This window comes from Hemicordylus capensis, chromosome 8, assembly GCF_027244095.1.
Source record: "Hemicordylus capensis ecotype Gifberg chromosome 8, rHemCap1.1.pri, whole genome shotgun sequence".
NCBI classification, from domain to species: Eukaryota; Metazoa; Chordata; class Lepidosauria; order Squamata; family Cordylidae; genus Hemicordylus; species Hemicordylus capensis.
Genome location: NC_069664.1, coordinates 7768704 through 7781060, shown reverse-complemented (window position 1 = coordinate 7781060; position 12357 = coordinate 7768704). Strand labels below are relative to the sequence as shown.

Sequence of the window (12357 nt, the reverse complement as noted above, 5' to 3'; positions counted from 1 at the left end):
GCAAACACACAGGCCAGGGCATAAGAACCACTTTGCCAAAGATACATCCAGTCAAGTGTTCAATAGCTGCTAGCCAGATGCCTCTGGGGAGCTGGCAAGCAGGCCACCAAGGCGATGGTCTTCTGTTGCTTGTCCCCACTAGCTGCCATTCAGAGGCTTGTTGCTTCTGAACATGAAGCTTCAACTTAACTACCATGGTAAATATCAGCGGCTGACAGACTTCACCTCCCTGAACCTGCCTAATCCTTTCCAAAGTGACATAAGCTAGCAGCTATCACCACATCTTGTGGTAGTGAATTCCACAAGTTAATCATGCAATTTGTGAAGAACTACTTCCTCTTGACTGTCCTGAACCTACACCCAATTGGCTTTGTTGGGTAACTCCAGATACTAGAATTATGAGACATGTGGTAGCAAGCACAAGTTGTCCCCTTTGCTAAGCAGGGTCTGCCCTGGTTTGCATTTGAATGGGAGACTCCATGTGTGAGCACTGTAAGATATTCTCCTTAGGGGATGGGACTGACCTGGGAAGAGCATCTGAAGGCAGAAGTTTTCAAGTTCCCTCCTTGGCAGCATCTCCAAGATAGGGCTGAGAGAAAATCCTGCCTGCAACCTTGGAGAAGCTGCTGCCAGTCTGTGTAGACAATACTAAGCTCAATGGACCAATGGTCTAACTCAGTATAAGGCAGCTTCCTGTGTTCCTATGTTTATGTAAGAAGGAGCAAACATTTATTCCCCCCCCCATGGAGTTCAAAATTCTGTAAAACAGAGTTGATCCCCCCACCAAAGCTTAAATGTTTTATGTTTCTTTCTTCTGTATTTTTGCTGGTCAGTGTCTAAAAATAAACTATTATGACTACAGTAAAACTCTGTTCTGTATCAGAGCCCCTTATGTTTCTTTCCTAAACTGAAAGGCACCAAAAGCTTTAGCCTCTCCATGCAGCAAGGTACATAGGGACATAAGAAGCTTTCTTATTCCAAATCAGACTCCTGGTCCATCTAGACCAGCATTGTCTACACCAGGCTTGCTCAACTTTGGACCCCTAGCTGCTTTTGAACTATAACTCCCATAATCCCCAGCCACAGTGGCCAATAGCCAGGGATTATGGGAGTTGTAGATCAACAGTCAAGAAATACTTGATCCAGCAGTCAAGAAATATGCCGCAGACTACCAACCCTTGGTAGGGTTGCAATGAAGGTCTTGGAAAGGATGTTTAGATGCTGTGACGTGTCTAACCTACAAAGATTAGAATCATTCGGACAATGGTTTTTCCCATGACACTCTATGGATGTGAAAGCTGGACTCTGAAGAAGCAACATAGAAAAAGTATTGACGCTTGAACTTGGGTGCTGGAGAAGACTTTTGAGGATACCAGGGACAGCCAGGAAAACAAACAAATGGATCATAGAACAAATCAAACCAGGATTTTCACTCGAGGCACAAAAGACCAGGCTAAACTATCATACTTTGGACACATTATGCGAAGATCCAACTCCCTTGAGAAGTCCATCATGCTGGGGAAAGTGGAAGGAAAGAGAAGAGGACAACTAGCAGCAAGGTGCACGGACTCAATGACGACAGCAATGAATGCACTACTGAGAGAGATTTAAAAGGCCAAGTTGAAGACAGATCACCCCGGAGAGAATCTATCTATGTGGCCGCTAAGAGTTAACACCGGCTTGACAGCAATCAATCAGTCAATCAGGTCAACATGTGCAGGAGGGCCGAAGTTGAGCAGGCCTGGTCTACACTGACTAGCAGCAGCTGTCCAAGGCTTCAGGCAAGCGTCTTCCCCAGCCCGACCTAGAGATGCTGCCAGGGACTGCCTGCCAAGCAGAGCTACAGCCCCATCCCCAGCCACTTCAGTCACATGCTGTAGACCGAGCTGCACATGTTCAGAATCACATCAGCCAGCAAGCATGCCTTCCACGGCATCGAAGCAGAGCCATGTCAATCACGCCATTAAAACATACACGCACACATAATACATCCTTTACAAACAAGAAGAAACAAGTCATCTCTCCGAGAGGGAGGGCATCAGCCTTACATACTTCAACCCAAATCAACATGCCAACAGGAGGAACAGCAGAATGTGTGTGGGAGGTTGGCGGGTGGGGTTGGGGCAGAAAACCAAGGCTGAGGACTTGAAAAGAGCAGAAGGGAGAGCCAGGTGAGGACTCTGAACCCAGGCAGAAGTGGCAAAGCCAGATCTCCTTGATGGACAAGCAGTTTTTCCTCCAATCCCTGGAGTGTTGCCCACTGCTGTACCTCATTATTATTATTATTATTACCTCATTATCATTAATTATTCGACTTCTATACTGCCCTTCCAAAAATGGCTCAGGGCGGTTTACACAGAAAAATAATAAATTAGATGGATCCCTGTCCCCAAAGAGCTCACAATCTAAAAGAAACTATAATATAGACACCAGCAACAGTCACTGGAGGGATGCTGTGCTGGGGGTGGACAGGGCCAGTTCCTCTCCCCCTGCTAAATAAAGAGAATCACCACGTTAAAAGGTGCCTCTTTGCCACGTTAGCAGGGGTTAGCAGGCTCTCGGCATTCCCCTTCCAGCCCTTCCCCTCCAACATGCCTGCACAACAGCCTCCCCAAGGAAGAAGCTCCCTCACCAATTTGCAGAGCCAAAACCGAGAGGCATGAGGGGGGAGAAACAAAAGACCACTGCAGGAGCAACTGGAGGCTCTTTCATCCATATCACCCACCTGCAGGAGAACAACAGCTCCCCATAATAAAGGATCTATCTATCAACCTACAGCTCAAACCAAGATGATGGTCAGGTCAAAAAGACCTTGCAAGGAAACAGTTATGAGAGTCTCCGTTCCGTCAGATCCAGCCTGCAGCCCACACCAGGCAAACAAGCACAGCCTCCTGCTCCCCATCCACTCACATGTTCTCAGGCACTGACTTCCCTTGCTGCCACGTGGATCTGCGCCCCCTCACAGCCGGCCCCCTCCTTGGTTCCCCATCCACAAACACGCTCCCTCCCCTCTCCTTTCTTCCACTCTGGGTGCACATGCAGAACACCTGGCACCTCCACTCCCCACTGCAAATACTTTCAACTTCCACTCCCTGCCAGAAAGATGTGGTGAAATGCAGAGATCCTAAGCACACGATGCGGAAGTCAGGCTCACGGAGGTTCCTCTGGGGACTGAAGCCAGCATGGTGAGAGGGGCAGAATGCCGGGCTTGGAAAACCCGGGTTCAAATCCCTACTCATTCGTGAAACTCACAGGGTGACCTTGAGCCAGTAATTCTGGGCCTAAACTACCTCCCAAGATGGTTCTGAAGCCAGACAGAATAATCTCAGTACGCTGCCTCTGGAGGGCAGACAGCTACATAAATTAAAAATGCACATTAAAAATTGTGTGAGGGGGCTTGAATACCCCAAGCTCAATTTTCCTGCACCCCTCTCCCTCCTTCTCCCCACCTCTGCAGGCCAACCCAAGTGGGGACTCAAGTTCCCAGATTTGTTTTTGTTTTATTTTATTTTGCATGTACATCCCACTCTTCCTCCAAGGAGCCCAGAGTGGTGTACATGGTTCTGTTTATCCCCACAACAACCTGGTCAGGTAGGTTAGACAGAGAGTTAAGTGACTAGCCCAGAGTCACTCAATGAGTTTCATAGCTGAATGCGGATTTGGACTCTGGTTTTCCCAGACTTTGTCCAACACTCTACAGGACACCGACAGTGTTCCCTCTAAGGCATGCACAGGTGCACACACTCACACCTTTTTTTTTTAATGTCCGCTCAGTTAATTTTAGATCCCACTCAGGTTGAATCAGGAAGGTCCCACTCTGAATGCATGTGTGCACACACTGCTTTGATACTGCTGCTCAGAACAAAACTCATCCAACAAACAGATGGAGAGAGAAAAATAGAGAGGACACTGGTTGGATTACACCTTCTGTCATCCTCAGCCACAATAGCCACAAGGACTCATGGCTGGGAACTCTGGTCTTAAAGCTACATAAATCCCCCCAGAGAGTTTCACCGTACTTTCCTTTCCAGCCGAGGAGACGATGCACTATGCCAGCTTGTGCTCTTTTTCCTGAACTTAACGGACTAGTGCAGAAGGAGAGAGGAGGGGCAGTTTGCTAGCTGGCTAGTCCCTGGTGGGGCAAATCGCTACTCATCTCAGGAGGTTGGCAAACAATGCTGCTGTAATGTTTTTAGAAATTAGGCACTCGCTACGCAAACCTGCATAATACAAATATGCTCATGTCCACCTCATATGAGGGGTGAACACACTTATACAGATGTGCCGATATTGAGGATGCACTTCCACAATTTCACAACCGCATGCATTCTTATTTCCGTGCCGGAAGTAGTACTTTAAAGGTCTTATCTCACGGATGTTCAGATTGTGAGGAAGGAGAAGCTGAAAGGCCGTGATGTGTCAGAGAAGGAGGCACATTGACAGCACACATGAATTACATGCAGACGATCCCAATTCAGTCCCCACTCAATAGGATCAGGTAGCAAGTGATGGGAAAGATTCCCGTCTGAGACCCTGGAGAGCTGCCAGACAGAGCAGGTCACCCTGAGCTAAGTTAATCAATGATCAGACTCTGTTTAAAGCAACTTCATAAGTTTAGAATCAAGGCCATGAACTACACTGGGCGACTGAATAGAGAGTTGACTCTGGGTCTTTGTTGCCCAATTTGATATTTAGGAGCACTATTTAGGGAGAGAGCACTATTCTATTCAGATCCCACAGCATCCCCAGGTATTGCTGGACTACAACTCCCATAATCCAGTGCCACAATGATGGGAGGCTGGTGGGAGTTGTAGTCCAACAACATCTGAGGATCTGAGTTTGGAAACCCCAGATGTAGTAGCACCTATATATCCAGCCAACCCACTGGCTCTCCACCCTGAGTGGCTCCTCTTATGGCCAATCAACTGGGTGATGTGCTTGTGGCATGCATGCCACAAGCACAACACTATTTTTGGATAACAGCGATTTGGTCCTGTATTGATAAAATTACAATAGTTATAGTGAAGTACAGCCAAAAATGCTCTTAAAATACATGGGTTTGTTGGTTTGGCTACCACCAAAGGTGACTTCTGGTCACTGCTGAATCTCCTCTCTACACACGGACACACACACAAATGTGTCTTTGTCCTTGCTTAACAGTCTCAAAACGGTGATCCTGCTATCACTGCCTATGTTCCCATGCTGGCTCCCACTTCTTCAAGCTATTCAAGTACGCCTCTGCATGCTCAAGCGCCTACATTATGAAATGTCTGTTGGTACACAGATTCCATACACACTTGGATCCCTGGAGCCAAAGGAATCTACACACACCCATTCAGAACCTTACGCACACACCCATGCCTCCCTAAGCCAAGACATGCGCATACATGCCACCCTGCGTACACCCATGCAAGCCACCAGGTGCCCACTTTCACGCCCACTCACAATCACCCACTCACAAGAACATACCATACATCTTGTGCTCAGACACATTCACAGACAATCCCACTCCTAGCTGAGCATCTACCACCTCACAGTTATGGGCACGTAGGAATTTATGTATGGTGCTTGTAATTCCCACACAGCCCAGTGTGTACCCACAAGACCATTCACATGCACACTAGAACCTCGGCACACACACATCAGAACCTCCCACATACACCACACCTAGATAAGCTCTGACATATCCGCTTAGAACTATGATCTAGGAATTTGCGGGAACTTGTGTTCTGAATATGGCTTATACCCAGACTTGCACGGAACATTCAAACATGCATATAGACACTCACTTATCAGCTCCTAATTACTGGATATGTGCCTTCACCCCTACACAAAAAACCTTTGTGCATCAAGCCTTCTCTGAACAGAACCCCATCATTCCAAGGAAAGGTAAAGTTGTGCCATCAAGTCGGTGTCGACTCCTGGTGCCCCCAGAGCCCTGTGGTTTTTCTTTGGTAGGATACAGGAGGGGTTGACCATGGCCATCTCCCACACAGTATGAGAGGATGTCTTTCAGCACCTTCCTATATCGCTGCTGCCCAATACAGGAGTTTCCCATAGTCTGGGGAAACATACCAGCGGGGATTCGAACCAGCAACCTCTTGCTCCCTAGGCAAGTTACTTCCCCACTGCGCCATTAGATGGCTATGTCATTCCAAGGAACACACCTGTAAAAACCTTTGCACTCAAGGACACGCACTTTCAGACAGTCATAAAAACATGCCATAAGTACATGTCTGACTGTGAATGGATTTTCCCACATTCTCTCTATGACACACACTTTGTCTGCATACAGGGCTGTGTGCTCATGTTCTCGGGGACCTTGTCACCAGCCACAGACATGTGTGCACACAGTCCCATGAGCATGCACATAAACCAAAATTCTATCCCTGCATGTAGACGCACATCCATGCTCATGAGAGTACACACACCATTCATCCATTCATATACATGCATGTTTTGTTCCACTCAAAGAGATCAACATTCAACTTGGGGATTCTTGTGACCTGTTCCCCTTCACCCCTCCATTTGCAAGAACTCAGTTTTAAGTTCTTGGCATTTTTGTTGTTCCGTTCAGAGGGACTGCAGGACGATGGGAAGGTCATCCTTTTATGGGCCGTGGAGTTCAGACTCACAGAGCCAGACGCCTTCATTAAGCAAATTCCAAAGTGAGAGGAATTGGTCAGCAGAATCTACATCTGCCCATCTAGTTCCACGCATGAAGGGCCAGATGTCTCCTGCCTGTCCTATCACGGCTGTTTGGGGAACTATGCGCTGCAGCAGAACGTGGCTCCTGCTGCCCACCCCTCCCCACACAGATCTGTGAACTCTCCCAAGAAAGGCTTTTTGCCTTCAGTCTTGTTCTGCAGATGAGAAAATCACCTGAGCCCGTTTGTCTATGCCAGGCACCCTAAGGCACCCTTCACTGTCTACAAACATCACAACAAAGTCTTTGAAGAGACACACCAGAAAGTTGGAAATGCCTGAAGGCTGGGGAGAGTATATGCTCTCAGAGGGGATAAAGGGACTTGCCCCAGGCTATTAAGACAGTCCTGGTCAGAGTAGAAGCAGGTCCAGAAGGTTAGAGGAAGTCCTGAGAGAAAGAAATGTTGCTCTCTCCCTTTATTGTCTCACTACTACCAGTGGTAGCCTACCACCCCCACCCTATTGTTTAAATATATTGTAAGCTCCTTGGGGCAGGGAACTACGTATATAGATTTGAACAAACAGAAAAACTGGCTGGCAGGTTCATTTTCAGGAGAGCTCTCCAGGAAAATCGCCTTACCTGGCTCCGCAGGAGACCCCGGACCTCTGGGAAGTTAACGTGATTGCGGTTGCGTTGGGAGCGCGCCTCCACCCAGAAGCAGAGAGAAGGGAAGGGAGAGCGACCCGGGCGAGGAGGAGCGCTTGCCAAAAAGCGCGTTCCCAGAGCAGAAACTTGGCTGCAGAATCAGAGGCTCCTCCAGCTAGATCCCGCAGCTGCTTCCCATGCCAAAAGGAAGACAGGCGAAGACGCACCGCAGCAACACCACCACCACCACCACCACCGAAGCCAGCTCGTCCTGGGCCGCGGCTGCGGTTGTTCTAGCTCTGGGGGATCCTACGAAAGAGCAGGCGCCCACAAGAGGAAGGAGAGAAACAGGGAGCGGGGAAAAAATACTAATAATGAGAGCAGCATGCGGGGCGGGGGGGGGGAGGAGAGGGGAGAATACCTGCCTCCTCTTTGGGCCAATCAGTTCCGAATCATCAGGTGCAGAGCCAATGGCAACCAACCACGGTCGCCGATTGCACAGCCTAGGCTGTCCAGCAACGTGCACCCGCAGCAACGCTGGTCCCCCTGGCGGCCGAAAGGGGCAGCAGCGCAGGCACCGCGGCCGCGGAGGGAGCGCGCCTCTCCTCCGCAGTCTCTTTTGAAGCGGATGCCGAGGGAGACGCGCGCACAGGCGGGCGGCCCACGCATCGAAGGGGGTGAGGGCAGGTGTGGGAGGAAAGAGTTGCCACCCACCGCAGAGGCCATCAGCGGAAGAGAGAGATGGAGAAAGGCAGCGCGGGCGCGGCGCTTCTCCCTTGAGAGTCTGAAAGGTCGCGAAGAAGGGAGCAAGCTTTTGGCTTTAGCAGAACTCTTCGTCAGCCAGGCTGGGGGCTAAGCGGGGGTGGGGGGAGGAAAAGAAGAAGAACCAATCTAGGCTAGATCTGCCGGTTTGTAATGTTTGTTTACTTGTTTGTTGTTCTGTTATTTATTTGCATGTATATCCCGCTCTTCATCCAAGGAGGAGCCCAAAGAGCAGTGTACATGGTTAAGTTTTTCCTCTCAACAACCCTGTGAGGTTGGTTAGGCTGTGTGTGTGAGAGAAGCGAGTGACCGGCTCAGAGTCACCTCGTGAGTTTGAAGGCTGAATGGAGATTTGAACGTGGGTTCCCCCAGTCGGAGCCCAACACTCGGACCACTGCAGTGCACCAGGCTGGCTCTCAGCATCCCTCCAAGGAGCCTAGAACAATGTATGTCCCCACCCTCTGATTTAATCCTCCTCATAACAACTCAGTGAAGATGGTTAGGCTGAGATATAGCCCTGAAGTCTAGGGTTCTATGGAAGACTTCTGCGGAAGTTCTAGACTGCTACAGAAAACTGGAAGTTCTCTACTGGAAGCTCTCTACTAGAAGTTCCCTACAGAACTTCCCTACTAAAAGTTCCCTACAGAAGTTTGACGTTCCCTGCAGAAGTTCTAGACTTCTACGGAAGTTCTATGGAAGTTCTAGGGTTCTAGGGAAATTAGGAGGGCTGAGCAGAGTCAGAGGACTTCCAACTTGGGCACATCAAAGGGCCCTTAGCCGACCCCTGAAGCCCTGCTGAAAAAGGGAAACAGCTGCCAGTGAGGCTGCTGAGAAGTGCTCCAAGCTGCTGTTGCCACCCCCAAGGAACACCTCCTGCAAACCCTCGTGAAAGCTCAGCTGACTGGCAGCACTGACCCACTGACAGCCATCTTTCTTTATAAGGCAGAGGTCTCACTTGGGTCTGCAGCTGTTTCTGGACTACAACTCCCATCATCCCCCACCACAATGGCCACTGTGCCTTGGGTCCCCAGCTGCTAAACAACCACAAGCTGTGCTTGGGCATGATAGGCATTGTAGTCCAACATCATCTGGGGAGGGGACCCAAGCAAGAGAACAAGGCCCTTGCTGTGGCCTCACTGGACACAGCAATGAGGGTGGGGTGCATTAAAGCAGTTCCAAAACATGGGCCCCCAGATGTTGCTGGACTGCAATGCCCATCATTCCTAGCCACAACAGATTTGTGGAGAGCCAAGCTGAAGAATCAAGCTTGTCTACCCCTGTAAAACACAGGGGCTGCCAAATAGTGTTTCGGGCTGCTACCACTAAGGAAAGTCCCACAAGGGTTGGGGGGAAGTTTATCTTCTAGCAGCAGTCATGGCAATGCCCCTGCCCAAGGCACTGTGCTTGGCTGAGGGTCCCCACCAACTTGATGCCGAGGCTGAGTTCACATCTGCTAGAGGCAAGCAAGGAAGCAAGCAAATCAAGGGGAGGGGGAAAGAACACAAAGCACTTGTGGGGGCCTGAGGAAAGACAGGCGCTTCAGTCAGGTCCCCAGCAGAGTCATTCAGCACCGTCAGTGGAGACCTGTACTCTGTCGCCAGCCTGTGCAAGATAATCAATGGGCACGAACAAAAACAACATCAAAAAATGGCAACACTCGGAAACCAGTGGGAACATCTCCCCGGACGCTCTGCTCCTGGCCTGAAAGTCACCCTTCTCCAACAAAAAGAAGAGTACAAAAGGAGATGAAACTGCTGAACCAGAACTGATCAGCAAATTTGATTCAATTCTGATCAGATTTAATCAGGCCGGTGGGTGTCTTTCTCACCACCAGTGCTAAATTAGGGCCAAACAACATGTGACGTTAAATGCATCATGAACCCTGATTGGCTTAGTTTTTTCTCCTTCTTTAATAGTAGCTATGGCATTCGTAGCGGGGGGGGGGCGGGGTGTATGATCCAGAATGCAACTGTAGTGTGGGAGGTGGGGGCTTAACCCTTTCCTCTGCCATAGCCAAATGTGCCTCCCCCCACAGCTGCTATTGAGAAAAGGAAAAGGAAAGGAAATCTTGCCAGGGCTAGTGATGCATTAACACCATGTGCCATTTTGTCCTTGGAAAGATTGCACTGTGTGAATGGATCACTCTATGAACCTTGCATAGAAATGTCACAGACTTACTGTACCACCTAAATGTCATGGCCTTTTCACTCTGCTATAAAGGTGAAGTGTGCCATCAAGTTGGTGTCGAGCCCACAGAGCCCTGTGGTTGTCTTTGGTAGAATACAGGAGGGGTTTGCCATTGCCTCCTCCCGCACAATATGAGATGATGCCTTTCAGCATCTTCCTATATCACTGCTGCCCAATATAGGTGTTTCCCATAGTCTGGGAAACATACCAGTGGGGATTCGACTACTACTATGAATATATACTGCTTTTCAACAATGTGTTCAAAGCGGGTAACAGAGAAAAATAAATGAGAAATAAGATGGTTCCCTCTCCCAGAAAGGCTCACAATCTAAACAGAAATATTAGGTGGACAGCAGCAACAACCACTGGAGGAGAGAGATGCCGTGTTTGGGTTGGATAAGGCCAGTTGCTTTCCCCCTGCAAAATATCAGAAAATCATCACTTGTAAAATCATCCCCTGCATTTCCCCTGCAAAATATCAGAAAATCATCACTTGTGCCTCTTTACTCAATTAGCGGAGATTATAAACTCTACAGTTCATATTTTGATAGATAGATTAGATTAAAGTTGACATACTAAACCAGGGATTCTCAACGTTGGGTCTCCAGATGTTATTGGACTTCAACTCCCATAATCCCCAACCAAAAACCACTGGGGCTGGGGATTATGGGAGTTGAAGTCCAAAAACATCTGGGGACCCAACGCTGAGAACCCCTGTACTAAACCAAAAGTGCTACCCTTGTTCCTTATAGGGAGGCCCATCTCACACTTCAGGAACCCTGGAACTACCAGTCCATCCTTCACCCACAAGCACTACTCTTAGAGCTGGTTCACCTGGCCTTCAGCCATTGTGGCTAGGGGTGTGTGATGGGAGTTGTAGTTCAACAACATGCGAGAACCCAAGGTTGGGAACTCTTGGTGTAAGCAGAGGCGTATCTAAGGAAAATAGCCCCTAGGGCAAGCATTGAAATTGCGCCCCCTGTCCAAACAGCTGACACCCATCTTCCAGATAACTTTACCATAATATCAACGGAAAAATACAAGTCTGAAGGTCACATACAAGTCACATATCTGAATATGTGCACAGTGACTTATATTATTTTTTTTTAAATTACCTGTAGCCCCTTTGGGGGGGCTTCTAAAGGCTGGGGGGGTCTGCAAAGGTTCCCCCCCTGCTGGCCTCTAGGGCCTCACAGGGACCATTTAAGCATGTGCGGTGGCCATTTTTTAATTTATTTATTTATTTATTTTTAAAGGCAGCTGAAAACAAAATGGACACCACGCATGCTCAAATGGCCTCTCTGAGTCCTGGTATGGCCTAGGGCCTCAAAGAGGCCATTTGAGCATGCGTGGTGGCCATTTTGTTTTCGGCAGCCTTTAAACAATTTTTTTTAAAAACAAAATGGCGCCCCCCCTTCAAGTGGCACCCGGGGCACGTGCCCTGCCTGCCCCACCCTAGATACACCCCTGGGTGTAAGCCCCTGGCATTTCTCTCTAACACCATTTATTTGTTTACTAGCTGGGTCAGGCGCAGAGCATCTGTGCCTCTAGTTCGTTATCACTGTTCCCCACCCCACCTGCTCACCACCATCACGCCTGCCACGGACATTGTTTTCTTTCCACCCGGCCTCCACTGCCTTTTCCGTGCACTCACCTCTGCCATTTTCTCTGCCCGCTGCTGCTGTTCCCCACCCCGCTGCCGCCCTGCCATTTTCTTCCCTCCTGCCAATCCCCATCGCTATCCAGCAGCTGCTCGCGAACTCTTGCGAGCGCTGCCATGCATGGGATTAGTGACGGGTACATCTCAAGAGGAATATATAGATAGAAGATAGATAGATAGTTAAATTTCATTAAAACAAGGGAGTTTCATGAAAAAGGCAGTTCACACAGAGAAATGAAAACAAGACTATAAACATCACACAGTTAAAACATTAAGCTAGAATATAAAAACATAGATTTGACTCAAATGATTTAAAATCCAAGCACAATGTAGCCATTCAAAATACAAATTTGTTTGTTTGTTTGTTTGCTTGCTTGCTTTATATACCACCCTTCCCAAATGGCTCAGGGTGGTTTACAACAGAATAAAAACAAATAAAACCAGTTAACAATTAAAA

At 48.7% G+C, this 12357-nt stretch overlaps 1 protein-coding gene across 3 annotated transcripts in view; it reads right to left on the bottom strand.

The window, feature by feature from the left end:
• PHYHIP (phytanoyl-CoA 2-hydroxylase interacting protein) overlaps window positions 1-12357 on the bottom strand; it is a 60529-nt gene that overhangs the window by 47253 nt on the left and 919 nt on the right. The window contains exon 1 of one of the 3 annotated variants that reach the window (XM_053269981.1): window positions 7286-7663. The exons of 1 other annotated variant lie outside the window; for it this stretch is intronic. The gene's annotated coding sequence lies outside the window, so the exon portion shown is untranslated. Of the gene's footprint in view, window positions 1-7285; window positions 7664-12357 lie in introns of those variants that run through there. One more of the 3 variants, XM_053269980.1, reaches the window with a different exon arrangement.